The following is an 18,748-nucleotide window of genomic DNA, read 5'->3' on the forward strand; positions in this document are numbered from 1 at the left end:
AAGCATCTTGTAGTTATAACAGTCTATATTTTAAGCAGAAAACAACTCAACTTCAGCTGCATGTGGGAGTTCATTGCCATTAGACCTGCTTTACAAGAAATGCTAAAGGGAGTTCTGCAAGTTGAAATGAAAAGATGCTAAATAACAACATGAAAACATATGAAAGTATAAAGCTCACTAGAAAAGTAAGTAGTCAAATTTAGAAAAACTCTACACTTTAACTTTCCTTCCCCATATTTTACGTTATTGATGTCACAATTTACCTCTATTGTATATCATATATCATTAACAAATTATTATAGCTATAGTTATTTTTAATACTTTTTTCTTTTAACTTTTATATTGGAGTTAAAAGTTATTTATGCACCTACATTACAATATCAGAGTATCCTGAATTTGACTATATTCTTATTTTACAGTGAGTTTTATACTTTCATATGTTTTCACGTTGTTAGCTTTTTTTTGTTTGTTTCAACTTGAAGAACTCCCTATAGCACTTCTTTTTCTTTTTCTTTTTCTTTTTTGAGACAGGGTCTCACTCTGTCACCCAGGCTGGAGTGCAGTGGAGCAATCTCGGCTCACTGCAAACTCTGCCTCCCAGGTTCATGCCATTCTCCTGCCTCAGCCTCCCAGGTAGCTGGGACTACAGGTGCCCACCACCATGCCCAGCTAATTTTTTTGTATTTTTAGTAGAGACAGGGTTTCACTGTGTTAGCCAGGATGGTCTCAATCTCCTGACCTCGTGATCCGCCTGCCTCAGCCTCCCAAAGTGCTGGGATTATAGGCATAAGCCACCCCACCCGGCCCCCTATAGCATTTCTTATAAGACAGGATATAGCTAATATCCCCAGGTGGTCTCCTTGCTTCCTCCATCCCACCTTGCCCCCTAAACTCTAGCATCCATTATATGAGGCTGACCCCTTGTGTTCTGCTATGGGTTATGTAAAGTGAAGACAAAGAATTCAAGAGGCTACATGCAATTCCTGATCCTACCTGAAACTAACTCTGCTTCAAACTCTGTAATAAGTTTTCTGGTATTTGCTTAGTACTTCCTAGTTTTGCATAGTGCAATAGCCTGTTCAATCATCCACAGAAATTGGGTAAATGCCCTTTAACTTTTTCTGTCTTCATCAAAATGGACTATAGAACTTGAAGCCGTTGGCTTTGTGTGCTCACCAGAGAGTCATCAGTTTTACAACTGAGATATTTTAGTGGTTTAGGGGGACTCCTCCCACATCTTCTCTAAACCCTATTTTAGAAAAGGCAACTATAGGGGAATTCTGGTTATAACCCCTCCTCCACACACATGCTTCCCCCCGTACCTTCTTCAGGAAGCTGCCCATGTACTAGATCTAAAAACCTCAGACAAGTCTAAGAAACTCCTGATCCAACATGCTGCGCAGGTTTCAAAGGGTTCTTATAAATCAGATTATGGCAGAAATTTCCAGACACTTTTTGGAGTGTTTGGGCATAAACAAAATCACTAATAAATATTAATTCATCCTATAGTGTCTTTACTTTCCCAGTTTTACCTATCCTGCACTTAGAAGAAATGACCCAAGGTTTCTGGACCCAGTAAAGACACTCCTAAGACAACATGAGAAGCCAGAATCCCTTGGCAGACTTTTCACTGAAGAGAGTTCAGAAAGCAAGGAAATGACAAGTCCTAACGAGTTGTTGGGAGAAAATGGACCATAATATGAATACCAAAATAAACGATATAGTTCTACATGGAGAATTCTTGTATACATTCACATTCAGGAGATTTGGGTGGGGAATGGAGTGTTCTGTTTAATTATTAGTTAGAATATAGTTTATTCGTTAAAATATTGGTTTGGCTGCAGTTACAATGAGACTCAAAATAACAGCGGCTTTAAAAACACACACTTTATTTGCCTGTAATACAAAAACACAGGTTGGCAATTCAGGCTGGTAAATTAGCCCCACAATCTTGAGGGTCTTCTTTTTGTTGCTCTCTCATCCTCAACAGCTGGTTTCCATCTGAAAGTCCACAATGGCTGGCTTAGCTCGTATCGTCCTGCCAGCTTCCCAGCCAACAAAGACAGCACAGGGGATGAGATGGCACATCCCTTAGCTTTAAGAGCACAGCCAACAGTGTACATAGTACCTTTATTCAGAGTTCACTGGCCAGAACTGAGTCCATAGCTATACCTATCTGCAATGAGTGCTGCAAAATAGAAGCTTTAGCTGGGCAACCATAAATTCTCTTATGAGAAGAAGAGAATGGGTCCTTGAGGGCAATTATTAGTTCTTCCACAGTCTACTTTCTAAGGATTAGAACATAATATCTAGAATTAATATAGAAAGTGGTTCTATAATTAACTACCAATCCCTTCTCACCAAAGAACTGGCAAAAAGCATAGTCTGGAGTAACTCCACTTTTATTATTATGATTGCATACATTTTTTTCTTAATCTTCCTTTGTGGCCCACATGTTTTACATGCCACATTGGTCTACGAAGGTATCATCATTTCTTTACAAACATTTTACATACTTTTATACTAATTTCACATACTTTTTAGTCTCTGGGCCTAAAGTTTCTAAATATTCTAATTTAAAGGAAGACTTTTAATTGACATTTCTATAGGTATTGATAATTTTGATGTGTATTGAAGAGATCAAACAATGTGTAAACTTCAAGGAGGCAATTTGGGGAAGCAGAAATATTGTCAAGTTTAGATCAGATTTTTCTTTATATCAAATCCCAGCTCAACTTTTTACCAATTACTTGCTCTTACACAAGTTAATTTACTTTTCTGAGCCACATATTTATTGGTTTTAAGTAGGGGGTGGGCTAAAATATATCCTTGCAAGTTTATTATAAGGATTAAATGATTCATCCCATAACAAATGTCTAGCAGAGTGCCTGCTACATAGCAGATGCTTAGTAAATGGCGTCTTTTACTAAGCTAACTTTATACACTTGCTAACTTCTTTATACACATCACAAAATTCCTGCCACACTCCATCTACAAGTGGTTTTCCTCTTTCTCTGCTCTGTGTTGTGAAAAGGTGAAGACAGCCCTGATGTTTTGGTGAGTCAAGCACCATTTTAAAGTGGTGTACCGCCTGAAGAACTCTTTCCCAGAGTGTAGAAATCATTTGCTCTACGAAATCTTCGTCATCCCTTACAGTTCCTCCTCCAGTGGTCCAGGAGAGTTGGATTTTACTCTTTATGTTTTTGCAGTTTAATTTGTTTTATAAATTAATATTTTGCCACTTAGTTGTTTCATCCCAACCACGTGTGCTGTATGTGCTTAAGGTCTGATAATCTTTACCGATTTATATCATTTGTAAACCTAAGAAGAATTTCAGGCAGCTTAAAAAGTTACGTCTAGTACAGTAAACTTTTTTAAAAATAGAAGATAAAATTAGAAAAATGAAACAAATGGAAAACAAAGAATAGGACATAAATGAAGCCAGTGGTGAAATGAGTGCCCAAATGCACACACCCTCAGAGACTGTAGATGCCTCCCTTTGTCATCAGATTAGAAATTGGGTGTCACAGTGTATTTTGCTAGGATTGTCATAACAAAAGATCACAAATTTGTTGTCTCACAGTTCTGGAGGCCAGAAGTCCAAGATCAAGATGTTGGCAGAGTTTGTTCCTTCTGAGGCCTGTGAGGGAAGGATCTGTTCCAGGCCTCTCCCCTTTGGCTTATAGATGACCACATTTATGTTCACATGGTGTTCTGCCTGAATGTGTCTGTGTCCAAATTACCAGTTGTATCAGATTAGGGCCCATCCCAATGACCTCACTTTAACTTGATTACTTCTGTAATGTCTGCATCTCCAGATAAGGTCATACCCTAAGGTACTGGAGGTTAGGACTTCAACATATATATTATGGGGAGACACAATTCAACCCATTGCTTTCAACAGAGCAAACTCAGAGCTCATAGTTTTGTTCTATTTTGTGTTTTATGAGTTTTTTTATTTTTCAAAATCTTGCTTCAGGACTTGACAGGGGTTTAGCGAGATCTTTTAAATATTAATTACTGTATAAAGGACCAGAGAGAGGCCCCGGTCATGTGGGCTTTGGGATCACAAGGATTCTGCTAGAAGGCAGCTTGCTGCCCCTTGGACTAATTACACTCTAAGAGCCACTGGAAGTGGAGGCTTTTTCAGTTCTCCTATTCTACATCTCTTTAGTCCTCTATAAGTAACATAAACTATACTCTCTTCCATAATGTTTTCTAGCACTCTCTGGAGTTCACAATTGCTTTTGTATTCTGGTAGTTTCATTGTAGGTTTGTTGAGTGCATAACCAAAATATCTATAGAATCTGGGTAAATGTCCTTTCACACCACCGACAGAAATGTTAGCCAAGAATCTGTCTGGAAACCTATGAGAAAGAAAAAGATTTTCACCTTTCTAAATTTTTAATACAAATAACAATATACAACAATCTCATCTTTATGGCAGTAATGTCTGAACATTTCTTAAGAAAGCAAGAAGGTGTGGAAATCAAAATTTTAGAGACAGAAGACTTTAAATGCCATCTCCTTCTCAGGGTAGAGAATTGAAGCCAGAAAGATGAGGTCTTCTGGCTCCCAACCAACGGTCCTTTTATTAGGCTTTTTTTTTTTTTTTTTTTTAAAGCAGACCAAAATACCACCTATAGACTGCACATGAGGATTTCGTACAGGTGCCCTTTACCTGAACCCCCTAAAGCCAAGTGTGTTTCTGAATTCAAGAATTCTTTGGGCCAAGCGCAGTGGCTCACACCTGTAATCCCAGTACTTTGGGAGGCCGAGGCGGGCAGATCATGAGGTCAGGAGATTGAGACTATCCTGGCTAACATGGTGAAGCCCCGTCTCCACAAAAAAATTACAAAAATTTAGCCAGGTGTGGTGGCATGCGCCTGTAGTCCCAGCTACTCAGGGGGCTGAGGCAGGAGAATCGCTTGAATCCAGTGGGGCGGAGGTTGCAGTGAACCGAGATCGCGCCAGCCTGGGCGACAGAGCCAGACTCCGTCTCCAAAAAAAAAAAGAATTCTTTGGATTTTGGAAAGACAGTTCAGCACAGTGTACATACCATACATCCCTTAACATTCCCAGTAGGGTCAGGGAGAGCTACTTCTAATCAAACACACTAATATTTCTGCAGCAAAGTGTGTGAATGTCCACATTATGTGCAATAAATAAGGATCATTTATAGTGTGATGTCACTTCATGGATCAGATTTTGCCACCAAAATGAGTTATGAAAACCTAGCAGTTTTCAGTTTTCAGTACTCTTTAGATTTCAGGGTTAAGGATAAAAGATTATTCACTCTCCTTAATCTACAAGTGAGATTCTCAAGCTGTGTTTTGCAGAACTACTTAAGAGTGCCCCAGCCCAGAAGCACTGAATCAGATTCTTTGGGGTGTGGCCTGGGAATTGGAATTTTTGACAAACAACCCAGCTAATACTGATGCAGACGCTGGGGAAACACTTCAAGAAACAGTGCCTCGGGCATAGTGCTACGGCATGGGAAACAGATGGGAACCTCAGCTGGGCTATTTTCATCACATGCCTCTACCCAAACCTCCCTTTGACATCACTTTGACCCTGCAGTCAAGTTTCACAGAATTTTTCTATGACATTTTGATGGAGGTGGGTGTCCAAAGGACAGGAATATACAAAGATCAAAGGGACAGGAGAGAAAAACAAAACAGAAAAAGGCAGACAGAATTACTATTCTAAACTCAAGCTACAGTCTGGTCATCAGATTATGTCACATGTATTCATTCACTATCTACAGAGTATGCGTTATCGGTCAGACACTGGTGCAGGTATTTGGACAATCACGAAATGATTCTAGACCAAGCAATTTTCCCTTTTGGTAATTCTTGTTTCTCTCTATACCACTTGTTGTTTTGGGTTTTGTTTTGTTTTTTGAGGAGTGGTCATCAGCCACTGAAGCACATTGAGTCCTTCCAGGCGGTAGCTCCATCTGCTGGAATAGAAGGAAACTAATCAGTGTCCCACTGTTTCATATAGATGAACCTTCACATGTACTAAATCACAATTCACTATTTGACCAGGTCACTTGTGCTAATGGAAGTTGTTTGTCAGCTATAGGTAAGCGGAGGAGAGAATTACCCACGTAACCGCATCAGAGAGCATTAGACTAATCTACATGGTTGAGAAGGCTTTAGCGTTAAATAGGTTAACACCCAGTGAAATTTCCCTAATATAGCCTGTGCTGGATAGAGATGCACTGACCTTCCTTGCAAGAGCCTTTCCCTGAACTTGGGCTCCTGAGAGAAGCTCTGAACATGGCTATCCCTGCCTTTTCATCTTGGCAGTAGGTAATGAGCTAGACATGGGAGCTCAGAATACCAACAAAAGCCCTTTAGGGGCTATCCAGGCTTAGCATTCCATCTGAATGTCCTAAAGTTGCTTTGTTGACCATTTATTTACCCTCTCCTCTATCTCCTCTAGCACTGTTCATTTTCTCTACAGTACCCATTTCCCCTTAAATTCACTCTTTGGTTTTACTCACCAAAGCTTATACTCACACCCCTCTTCATCTGGGCATCATTTCTCTAGGCTTCTTTTTACATGGGTTTGCATATGGAGATCTGGTTATCTCTGCAGGGGTTTCTATGTTGATATCTCTGTTTGGAGGTCTCTCGGTAGGTAGGTGTGTATCCCTGTGGGAGGGAGTAGAGGTGATAAGGTAGTGTTTATGTTTAGATATATCGGTGCTCACATGTGGGAACATAACATGCTATTTTCAGCCTGGCTGGCTTCTATGGAAAATGGAGGATTTGGATAAGTGGAGGGGAGGAAAGGGGCTGAGAAGGAAGGAGGGAACATTTGTAGAGGTGGAAATGAGTGTGACTAATAAGGGATCTATGAAAAAAAACAGACTAGAGAAGCCTCCTCCCCAGTGTCAACTCACAAGAGCAGAGACTTTGTTCTCTGGAGTCTCCTTGGAGGATTGAAAGGGGCCTGACACACAGCAAGCACTCAATATGTGTTGGATGAACAAATGTTATCATTGAGATGGTTACTGTTACATAAAAGTGCATCCTACAGGCATCTAGAGCTTTGTAAGCTGTAGGGTGTTTAGGAATATTTGTGGTGTCAGAAGTAGGCTGGAGAAGGAGGGAGGAGTCAAAGCTGGCCTTGAAAGTCAGACTGTGGAGCTTGAGGTGGAAAGGACTGTTGCAGTAATTGAGGTTGCAGGGGGCAGGGCACTCTGTAGGACTCCTCACAAACGTTGCATCAGCAGTCACAGCTCAGTTCCTTACTAACTGGGTGCTGTGAGACAAGCTTCCCTTCTCATGTCCCTGGATTCTTCTCTTCTGCCTGTCTCAGAAATGTCTGGGCTCCACAGGGCTCAGAACGGAGGCACCTTCTCTTCTCTATGTATATTTTCTCCTGCAGGCCAATGGTTCTAAACACTGTGTATATGCAGATAATCCCACATTTTTACCTCTAGCCAGATTCCTCATCAAGATTCAAGTATTCAACTGTCTAATTGACCTTTTGATTTGGATCATCTTTTTTTTACATGGCCAAAATAGAACTCTTGATTGCATGTCCATTTCTCTTTCTCAACACCTGTTTCTACTACTCTGGTCCTCCTAACTCTATTATTGGCACTGCCATTCACTCAGTTGCTTAAGCTAGAAACATCTTTCTGGCTCCTCCCTTCTCCTCACTTTCCTCTATAGCTCTCAGCTAAAAAATAGGCCCCACCTATCCCCTTGTATCCATCTCCACTTGCTCCTTTGGTCCAAGCTCCTTCATCTCCTGCTTCGACTACTGCAATAGATGCCTATTTAGTATCCCAGGTTTATCTCATACACCCTTATAAGCCTTTCACCACAATAAAGCCAGAGGGATATTTAAAATTTTAATTTAGATCGGTCACTCGCTGCTCAGCTTTCACTGTATTCAGCTTTGCCATTGCATGAGAATAAAACTCCAAACTGCTGGCCATGGTGCATGGGGACCTCCACGTTCTAGGCCACACCCCTCCTCCCCATCCTCATCCTCCCCAACGTCCCTGCCCCTACTTTTCTTCAGCCCCTGCCTGTCTTTAAGTTTCTCAAGTATGCCAGCTCCTTCCTGCTCAGAGGCCTTGGCACTCTCCCCTCAGGCCTTTTCAGGGTTGAATCCTCCTCATCCCTACGTCTCAGCTTAAAGGTCACCTTGCTCCAGATGCCTGCATGAATTACTCTACCTAAAGGAGGCCAAGCCACCTATTACTCCCTCTCACAAGACTTTATTGTTTACTTCGCAGGATTCTTCACAGTTTGTAATCAGTTCATTTGTTGACGTGGTTTTCCCCACTAGGTTGTAAGTTTCATAAGAGTGAGGACCTTATCTTCAGTACTGGTGAATCTCAAGCTTCTAGAAGAGTTCCTGGCACAGACTAGACACTCAGTAAACATTTACTGAATGTATGAATGAGCCTCCATAAGCCTCATTTTCTTATTCTATGACCTAAGGATAAAAATACAACCTGTCTTACAGAGTGATTATGAGGATTAAATGAGAAAATAAAACAATAAATGTTAGCCATTATTATTATTACATTATTAGTAGTAGTATTTTATTTCTAATACTATATACTTAGTCTTACTAATATTAATACTATTCTACCACATTACTACTAATACTATAGTAATAGTTTTTAGTAGTTAATTTCCACTACCTTATACTGGTTGTTGAAAAGAAAAATACTACTACTGTAGTAGCACTATTATTCTTTTCAACAACTATTATATGGTAGTTAAAATTAACTACAATTTACAAATAAGTAAACAAAGATCAGAAATATAAATAGCCTACTCATGATCACTTACTTAGCATACATTACAGCTTAAATTTTAAGAGTAAAGAGTTGCAAATAAATACAGATCTTAAGCCTGAATGATTGGAGGGAAGTTGTTACCGATGGCATAAATAGGGTTTTTGAACAGAGGTGACTCTAAAAAAAATGAACTCATGTTGTGCTGAGTGAATAGCTGGATATTCCTGGGAAGATGCCTCACAGACTATCGGAGATACAGAACTTTTACTCAGATGAGAGGTGAGCGGTTGGAGATTTGAGCATTAGATGAATATAATATCTCAGTTGTGGTCATAATACCATACCTGGAACACACACACACACACACACACACATACACACACACTCTCTCTCTTTGGGACCGAAAGAGTTGCTGCTCTTTGCTCCTCAAATAGGCTTTTCCCTCTCTCTAATTTCTCACCTTCTTATTCACCCAACCCCACCAGCTGACATTTCCTTCCATCTTTTCCATCCTAGACCTTCCCCTGCAACACCCCATGTGCATTTTAGAGGCTCACTATGCAGTCCTTAAGAATGGAATTAACTTCAACACCTTCAAGCAAATCTTTACCAGCTCATGTAGGATCAGGTTCAGGTGTCACAAACTTTTCAGAATAGGACAAATAAACAAAGTATCACAAAAACTCTTTCTCTTATATTTGTCTCTAAAAATAGCTAAAATTTATATAGCATTGATATGCCAGACGCTAAGTATTATATATATGTTAACTAATTTGTTCTTTATAACAACGCTATGAGGTAGGTGGTATTGTTTTCTCTATATTATAGTGGAAATTGAGACACAAAATAGTTAAGAAATATGTCTAATGTTACAAAACTGTTATGCTATGATTGGTTTGAAAACAACTGGGGTAGACTGGGTATGGTGGCTCATGCCTGTAATCTTAGCACTTTTGGAGGCCAAGGCACATGGATCAGTTGAGGCCAGGAGTTCAAGTGCCCAGGTTGACCAGCCTGGCCAACATGGCGAAACCCCGTCTCTACTAAAAATACAGAAATTAGCTGGGAGTGGTTATGTGCACCTGTATTCCCAGCTACTCAGGAGGCTGAGGCACGAGAATTGCTTGAACCCAGGAGGCAGAGGTCGCAGTGAGCTGAGATCTCTGCACTCTAGCCTGGACAACTTCATCTCAAACAAAAAAAAAGGAAAAAGAAAAAGAAAAGAAACTGGAGTAGATTTGGAGGAAAGAGAGAGGAAACCTATAAGGAAGTCGCAGTTAGAGAAAAGAACGTTTATAACTAAGATCCCAAAGGAAAAATAATCCCCTGGGATCTGCAACTCTTAGATTACCTCAAAATATAAAATATTAAAAATGAGAATGTCATGTCACCTCTAAAGTTCAGTGACATTTGGTGAAAAGAATAGCAGCCAAAACTTTTTAGTCTGGTCACCAGACATAGCTCTGCCAACAACCAGGTAAGAGATTTTAGGCAAGTTCCTCTCTAATCTCTGGGGCTCAGTTTCCTCCTCCTTTGTACTAGAAAGGGGCTTGACTAGTTAACTTCTGAGGGCTTTTATACTTGAATTACTACATCGGTTTATTAGGCTGCCTAGCTGTGTACATCACCAGCCTGCAAACATATTCTTCTTTAAGCACGAGTTTCTTCATGTTACTTCCCGACCCCAAAACACTTTTTGATGCTTTCTCTTGCCTTTGTGCTGCCATGCCCCAAATAGCTGTGACAATCTTGATATTAGAAATAGCCATCTTGTGGGGAAAAACCTCAAGCTTCCCATTTGTTTTCTAGTATTAACTATCAGAAGAATTTACTGGTAATCCACTTAAAGAGATGAAGCCTTATTAAAACCAAAAACAAGTGGCTCATGGGAAAGCTTTTGTGCACTTGAGCATAACTCCTCATTTGTGTCAGCCAAAGGTTGTCCTGACTTATATTGTCATGCATTTTAACCAAATTAAGGTATCACATCATCATTACAAGTTTCACAATTTGTATCCCGGAGTTGTCTTGTTCTTTTTTCTTTTACCAAAAAAATTGAGTTTAAGGAAAAACTTTAACCTGAAAAGTGAGCGGACTCACTTAGCACAATGTCAGCTGACCTACTTGTTTCAGTTTAAATGAAACTAACTTTTGCTCTTAATTCTCCCTTCTTCTTTCCTCTCCCCTACTCTCACCTACTTCCTGGAAAATGTCATTCAGGTCAGAGTTCTTAGATGCAATGTGAGATGGTTTCTGTCTTCCCAACCAGGTGATTTAGCACCGGGGCCTGCATGTTGCTATAGCTGCAATGTTTAGACAGGGGTTGGCAAGTGAGTAGAGCCTAAAAACAGAGTCTTGTTGATAATGTATATGCCACAGAATTTTTGAATTGCTTAGTTACCATTGAGCTTGGTTATAAGTAGAAACCACTTATTTAAAAAAGAAAAAAAAACACCATTTGCAAATGAGATCTACTGAAAGGCAAATAAAGCCTCATTTAAAAGTGTGGCTATTATCAGTAATAGAAATTATGATGATTTATGCTGCTTGGTACATTTCCACATGGGCTTTATATGCATTTTTAATAATCATTCTCAAAACCATGGAGGAGGGGGACAGGCATTCATTCATTCACTCATTCATTCAATCAACTGTCCTAGCTTGTGAGAAGGACAAATGGCCAGACCGCTTTTTGAGACAATGAACAGGTAGTTAGAGAAAAGGTTGGGTATTTGCAGGACTGATTGCATCCTGGGACTCAGAAGGTGAAGAAGTGATACACCAGGAGCTCAAGAATTGCAACCATAATTTATGCAAATGATTCACACTGGAGTTAATAGTGCAAGTTACAGAAACCCGACAGCTGGACAGGAAGAGGCTATTTTAGAGTCAAGCCAGCAGGTGGGCGTCACCTGGGATTCATCAATGCAATCTTGCTAGAGCAGCATATTCCCACCTTGTCAAAAAGAAGGACCCACGTTTAACATCAAAATGTCTTGGGGACTCCCCACACGCTAATTGTCATCTTTTTTCTATCTGTTAATTGAGAAATATATAACAATAAAAATCTGTTCATTAAAAATGTATAATGATAAAAATCAACTAGGAATCAGCAGAGATTTAACATAAATTTATATTTCACTAATTCTACCAGTGCTATACCAGTTTTCAATTTATTACCTCTTTGTTCCAGATTTCTTCAGCAGCTGCTCTACAAATATGCAATGGACCCTTTAAGAATTTCTCCTTTACAGTGAGCACAATGCTAAGCTTTGTCAGCAGATGCCACTGGAGCAGCATTGCAGAAGAAAGCGAGTTTCTCTTCCTGATTCTGGTGTGCTACTTTTCTTCTTCTTGCTCCAGCTGCATTATCTATCAGTGGTACTATGTATAAGACCATCCCGCTGTGCCCTGCCACACCACCTGCTCAGAGGCACAGTCTCTCACTGACTATTTGGCCTGATTCTGAGCCTGTGGCCACCTTCTCACAGTCCTGCAACACAGGCACTGTGTGCTCCAGGCCTCATGTCCCCAGCAGTGGCCTGACTGTGCACTTAGCCACAGCCTCAGTTTGCCTGTGCTCCAAGAAATTGCATCCTATTTGCCCAGCAGCTATGGACCAGCTCTGGTCCTGGAAAATAGCAGGCTTCTCTGACATCTAGTAGACTGCAAACACACCTTCTCCAACAAGGTCTGAACCCCAGCCTTAGGGAGAGAACCCTCTTTCCAAGTTGTCTTTCCTTGGGTACTCTCCCTTAATCCTCGGATACCCTTGAAAGTTCTCTTTACATTGTTATAGTTATTCTTCTATCACTGTCGAATAATTTTTTATATTAAATTTTGCTTGCTTTACATTACTATGTGGTTTCTGTTTCTTGCTTGACCTCAGACTGATAGAAGTTCATTTGGAAAAACAGCAACACTTATGTGGACGACATATTCAATCTACAGATAACGTTTGGTATAAGAAAGCATTCTCAAATCCCTTGCTACTGATACCTGCAACCTTCTACTGTCCATAGTCACCAAGTCAGGAAACCCTGGACTAAAAATGGACAGATTGGCAGGAAGAAAGAATCCTTGACATGAAAATGAAGCTATTTGGGGGATGAGGCGAACAGTGTAGGATGTGGGAAGCTTTGATTGCTAGGGAACCGTGTTGGTGTTCAGTGGTCAGCCGGGCTTCCTCTTCATCCAGAATCTATGAAAGTCACAAAGATAAAGTCTGTCTTGGAGTGAAGAGATGGGGAAGAGTAGACTGGGGCTATGTGCAGTCAGAATTGGCTCAAACACTAGACTGGGATGTAGCCTATGGATGGATAAGGGCTCTATCCCAGCCTATGGAGCCTATGGATGTAGCCTATGGATATAGGCTCCATCCCATTCCAGTGTCTGAGCCAATTCTGACTGCATATGGCCCCAGTCTATATGTACTCCGAAGGGGGAGGGGAGGCAACAGCAAACCCAATAGTGAAGATCAGAGAACAGCTGGGAGATGAAGGGCAGAGCTGACATCAGCCCTTATTAAGCATCTGTTTGACAGAAGAGTATATAAGGCAGGGGGATATTAGGTTAACTGCTCAAGAGCATCCAGTTTACAAGTGGAACGTGCACGCTTAGAAAACAGGTCACCTGCTTCTTAAATAGGAATTCCTCTTTATCACACTGCTAATCTTCCCTGGGCTATTAGGGGTAGAACAGAAGGTTTTTGTCATTTTCTACATTCCAGAACAGATTAAGGACTCACCTATTTATTGAAGATATTGATGAAATTGGGTTTTTTTGAAATATCTGGATCTGGCTTTTGGAGGATTAGATTCGGGAGAACATTTTAAATTCCTCTTTGATTTTCCACCAGATTGGGGCTTTTAAAGCTATTCCTTGGATTAATATTGGTAACTTACAATTCTCCCCCAAAAATATTTATTTCATCTAAATATTCAATTTATGTGCTTAATGTTGTAAGTAGTATTTAATTTCTAAGTATCTTCTATATCTGTGGCCAAACTGATTTTTTACAACAAATGATAACGTTACTGTGTTTTCTTCCCTTTCTTTCTTTCTTCCCTTTCCCTTTTTTCTGTGGTCACAGAAGCCAGGGGTTTACCTAAGTTTTTCCGTAGAACCAGCTCTGTGTTTTTCATGTCAATTCTATTCCATTGTTTTCCTTCTTTCTTTGTTTTCAATTTGATAGAAGGAGTGTTATGGGAGATCTCAGATGCAGAGATGTGTTAATTATACTCTCTTCGTTATGGCTCATATCACAATTATTCTGGACGAGACAGTCTAATTATTTTAATTATTTTGTCTTTTCACTCTACCATTGTCTTCACTCCATTCCCTTCTCCTAAATATACTTCTTACTGTCCTTGGGTCTGTGTGTATCTTAGGAAAAATATAATATGTTTTTAAATTTATTTTACTCAACTGCTTGATTTTAACATCTACGCACATTGTATGCTTATGTTAGTTTCCTATTGCTGCTATAATAACTTATTACAAACAGTGGCTTCAAAGAACAAAAAAATTCTCTAAAATATAACACATTTCTTTAATAACCTGTAAATGGAAAAGTCTACTACCTAAAATCCAGAAGCCATAACAATGATTGTTACAGTGACTACACAAAAACCTACAAATCCTCCATGCCAACACACACACACGCAAACACACACCCCTGTAGATAAAGCAAAGAAACAAATGATAACCTGGGTTAGAAGTCATGAATATTTTGCTAAAATTCACAATTCCTATTACAAAGGGCTAATCTCTTACATAAAGAGTTCCTACAAATCAATAAGACCATCAACCCTGTAGACAAATGAGCAAAGAATAGGAACAGATTGTTCACACTAAAATAACTGCAAATGATTTTTAAACATGTGAAAAGATGATCAGTGTTGACTTACAAGAGGAATGCAAATTAAAAATACATGGAAATACTACTTTTCTTTCATTAGAAGGGCAAAAATCCAGAAGTTTGGTGACTGTCTTGGCAAGACTGTGGGAAAACAGGCAGGAATGTAAATAGTTGCAAACCCTCTGTAGGGCAATGTGGCAAAATTACAATAATCTATCAAAAATGTAAGACTATATATGCTTTAACCAGGCACTTCTAGAAATTTATCCTAAAGGTAAACTACCACATACACAATGACATATGTACATTTTGTGATCTATTTAAAAGAGTAAGATTGAAAACAATGTAAATGTCCATCAATAGAGATTCTTGGTTATGCCTCCACCAAAAAAAATAAATTATTCTCTTACAGTTCTGGAGGTCAGAAGTCCAAAATCAGTCTCACTGGGCTAAAGTCAAGGTGTCAGTGGAACTGGTCCTTTCTGGAGGTTCTGAGGCCATCCACATTCCTTGGCTCATGGCTGATTCCTTGCTTCACTCCCACCTTTTACTTCCTTCATCACATCTTCCACTCCTGACTGTTGATCCTACGGCCTCCCTCTGATAAGGAGCCTTGTTATCACATTGGCCTACCCTAGGAACCCAGAATCACCACCCCCATCTCAAGATCACTAACCTAATCAAAGCTGCAAAGGTTGCGGACATGTGGATGTAGCCATTTTTGGAGCACTGTTATCCAGCCTACCACAATGCTCATCCAGTCCATCTCTTCTAACAGCTGTGTGGCATTCTGTGGCATACCTGCCCCATATTTTACTTATCCATGCCCTACAAATAAACAGCTGCTACCATGTACATCTCTTCTGTAAATATCCTCTAACATGGTCTCTTGAGCATCTGTGTGAGACTGGGGAAAGTGGACACAAATTCCCAAGCCCCATCATCTGGAAGGGTGTCAACTACCTAGACTGCATAACAAAACAAATCCCGTGTAAAGATTGTTGCCAAGTTCACCCTTGTTTGGGGACTTGATAGCAATTTTCCCTTAAAAACCAAAATTCTACTCACTAGCCATGGGTTATACTGGGAAGAACTACTGCCAGCTTGTTGTGTACACACACATGCCATTTCTCCAATTATTCCCAGGTTGCTCTCCAGATTGGCTGTATCATTTTACATTTTCACCTGCAGTGCAAGAAGATTGTAATTTTCTTCAAAACCCTGCTAATATATGGTAATATCAGATTTTCTCATTATTTACTCTGATGGGGATAAAATGGTTTCCCATTTTCATTGAGGCACTATGTGTTTTTGTTTTTGTTTTTGGTGGTGGTTTTAAGGAGCAGAGAGTTTAACAGCCAAGAAAGAAGGAAGAAGCTCCCCCATACAGAGACCCAGGGAGGGGCAGTTCCAAAGCCAAGTGAGGAAACCCTGTGTGCCTTGGAAAAGTGGCTGCTTATATGAGGTGGCTGGAGGAGGTGGTGTCTGATTTGCACAGGGCTCAGGGGATTGGTTTCACCAGGCATGTCACTCACATAGCCCGTGGAAAAAACTGGACCTCCCACCTAGCCTTTTAATATGCAAATGCAGGGTGCCAAGCTGTTCTACACACGTGGAGATACATGGGGTCAGCCATGTTGCCAGGCATGTGTGAGGCCAAGGGCAAGAAGAAGAGGGAGGGAATCGCTATGTTTGGGTGGACCCCGTTTCTAATGGCCTCCATTTGTATGTCAAAGCTTACCGGCCAGGTCTAAGAACCTGCACTTTCCTGTGAAGCACTCTGATTATTATGTGGTTGACCATCTATTGATGTGCTTGCTTGCTATCCATGCGGCTTCCTACTTTTTGGACTCTGCTCCTCATTTTCTTCCAGTGTTTCACTTGGTATTTGGTGTGGTGATAGTTGATACTGTTGTTCATTTGAAGAAGTTCTTTGTATTTTCTTTCTTTTCTTTTTTTTTTTTTTTTTTTTTTGAGACGGAGTCTTGCTCTTTCGCCTAGGCTGGAGTGCCTAGCTCACTGCAAGCTCCGCCTCCCGGGTCCACGCCATTGTCCTGCCTCAGCCTACCAAGTAGCTGGGACTACAGGCGCCGACCACCAGGCCCGGCTAATTTTTTTGTGTTTTTAGTAGAGACGGGGTTTCACCGTGTTAGCCAGGATGGTCGCGATCTCCTGACCTCGTGATCTGCCTGCCTTCGGCCTCCCAAAGTGCTTGGATTACAGGCGTGAGCCATGGAGAAGTTCCTTGTATTTTCTAGATATTACTTGTTAGTTATAAATATTGCAAATATCTTAATATATTCTGTATGCCTTAACTTTTTTGAGAGTCTTTTACTTAACAGACATCTTTCATTTTGATGTATTCAAACTTATTAACTTTTACCTTCAAGTTTGTGTACTTGCTTTTAAATTCATTAATTATCACATTTATTTTTATTTATTTCTTCTTCCTATTGTTTGTTGCTTTTTTTCCTCTAGAATCTTCAGTTAAATGCCTAGTTGTTTTATGCTCATCTTTTAGTTTTTAAAATTTACGCAGTAAATGTGGGCTATATTAATATTATTGCTTTGGTGACAAATATTTTCGAACCTAACAAAATTTTATAATAAAATTTAATATTTTTAACTCCAAATCTTTGACCAAGGTATTTTTCTTTCCTTCTTTTTAAAATTTTTTTGTTTTTAATTTTTATGGGTACATAGTAGGTATATATGTTTATGAGGTACATGAGATATTTTGATACAGGCAGACAATGTATAATAATCACCTCCTGGTAAATGGGGCATCCATCACTTCAACCATTCATCATTCCTTTGTGTTACGAACATTCCAATTGTACTCCTTCAGTTATTCTAAAATGTATGCGAATTATTGCTGACTGTAGTCACCCTGTTGTGTTATCAAATACTAGATTCCTATTCTTTGTATCTATTTTTGTACTCATTAACAAAAAATATTTCTGCTTTGAACTGTTTTCCATCTACTACTTTGCAGATGTTGTTTGCTTTTAAAAATAGATTTTATAACTGGGCTAAAACAAATATATTGCTAGAAATCACAGTCTACATCATATAAAGAAGAAAAGTAGGGCCTTCATAGTAAGCAAAGAAACCAAAATACCCTCAAGTACAAACCAAACCCACCCATTCTTTCCTACCCTAATTTTTCCTTTCTTTTCCCCCCTAATTTTTCCTTTCTTTCTCTGTGCTGCTAAATGTTTAACATCTGGAATTGTTTGAGGTTTTTGGCTTTACTCTACTTTTTATGTATTTTTTGTCATCATTATTCTGTGAGAACACAAGGTTATTTAACATTAAATAGCTATGAGTAGAGATGAAACTCGAAAGTCATTTTCTTAATTCATTACTGTCATACATTTCTTAATTATTGCAGTGAGGATGAACCCATTTATACTGAACCTATACTTCAGCCAATGCCATAAATACAAATTGCAACTTAAGAGAGCAAAAGAAATATAGAGGCTTAACCATATCTTATTAATTTGTTCATTCAACAGTATTTATTAAGGGTTTACCATGTGCACTACTCTGATCACCAGGAATCTAGCGGTTAACAAAGTAGACAAGATCCACGTTCACCTCTCCACCAAAGCTTTTTAGGAAGAGAAGCTGCAATAAAGAAATAAACAAAAATAAAAGTAATTTTAGATATGGGTGTATCCCAGAAAGAAGCTAAGACATGGTGACCTGAGAGTGAAGAACTTACCCAACAAGAAGCCAGCAATGGGGAGGTCATCTGGAGGAGCAAGACTGGAGGCCACAGCAAATGCAAATGACCTCAGCAAGGCCCTTCTCTTTATCCAAAATGCAACAAGAATCAGGCTTATTAGAGTCAATTGCTGGAAATGAAAGAGGAACTATGTTTCTAAAACGGTTCCTCACAAAATTTCACAAATAGGAATTGACTGTAGCACTGTGCAGTCAGGAGGGAAGTCATGATGGGAGACGTAACCCAATTCTGGAAAAATAACAATGTTTATGGATTGCTTTTTTAAAAAAAAATAGGTGCAAATAGTCTCATAGATTGATTTCTCAACCTGTAAGGACGATTTCTCCTGAGAAAAGGTTGACATGACCCTGCTCTCAACACA

General features: G+C 39.6%; 1 long non-coding RNA gene across 2 annotated transcripts; it reads right to left on the bottom strand.

Moving 5' to 3' along the window:
- Positions 1–1,872: 1,872 nt before the first annotated feature.
- Positions 1,873–18,466, bottom strand: LOC129060080 (uncharacterized). 2 transcript variants are annotated; one of them, XR_008526472.2, is made up of 4 exons: positions 18,364–18,456; positions 18,173–18,266; positions 6,512–6,662; positions 1,873–5,962 (listed from the first exon to the last, which is right to left on the bottom strand). It is a non-coding gene; the product is annotated as an uncharacterized LOC129060080 (long non-coding RNA). The 2 variants fall into 2 exon arrangements; XR_010140355.1 differs by lacking the exon at positions 18,173–18,266 and having other exon boundaries at positions 18,364–18,466.
- Positions 18,467–18,748: the final 282 nt, after the last annotated feature.

This window comes from Pongo abelii, chromosome 5 (assembly GCF_028885655.2).
Source record: "Pongo abelii isolate AG06213 chromosome 5, NHGRI_mPonAbe1-v2.0_pri, whole genome shotgun sequence".
Classification (NCBI taxonomy): Eukaryota; Metazoa; Chordata; class Mammalia; order Primates; family Hominidae; genus Pongo; species Pongo abelii.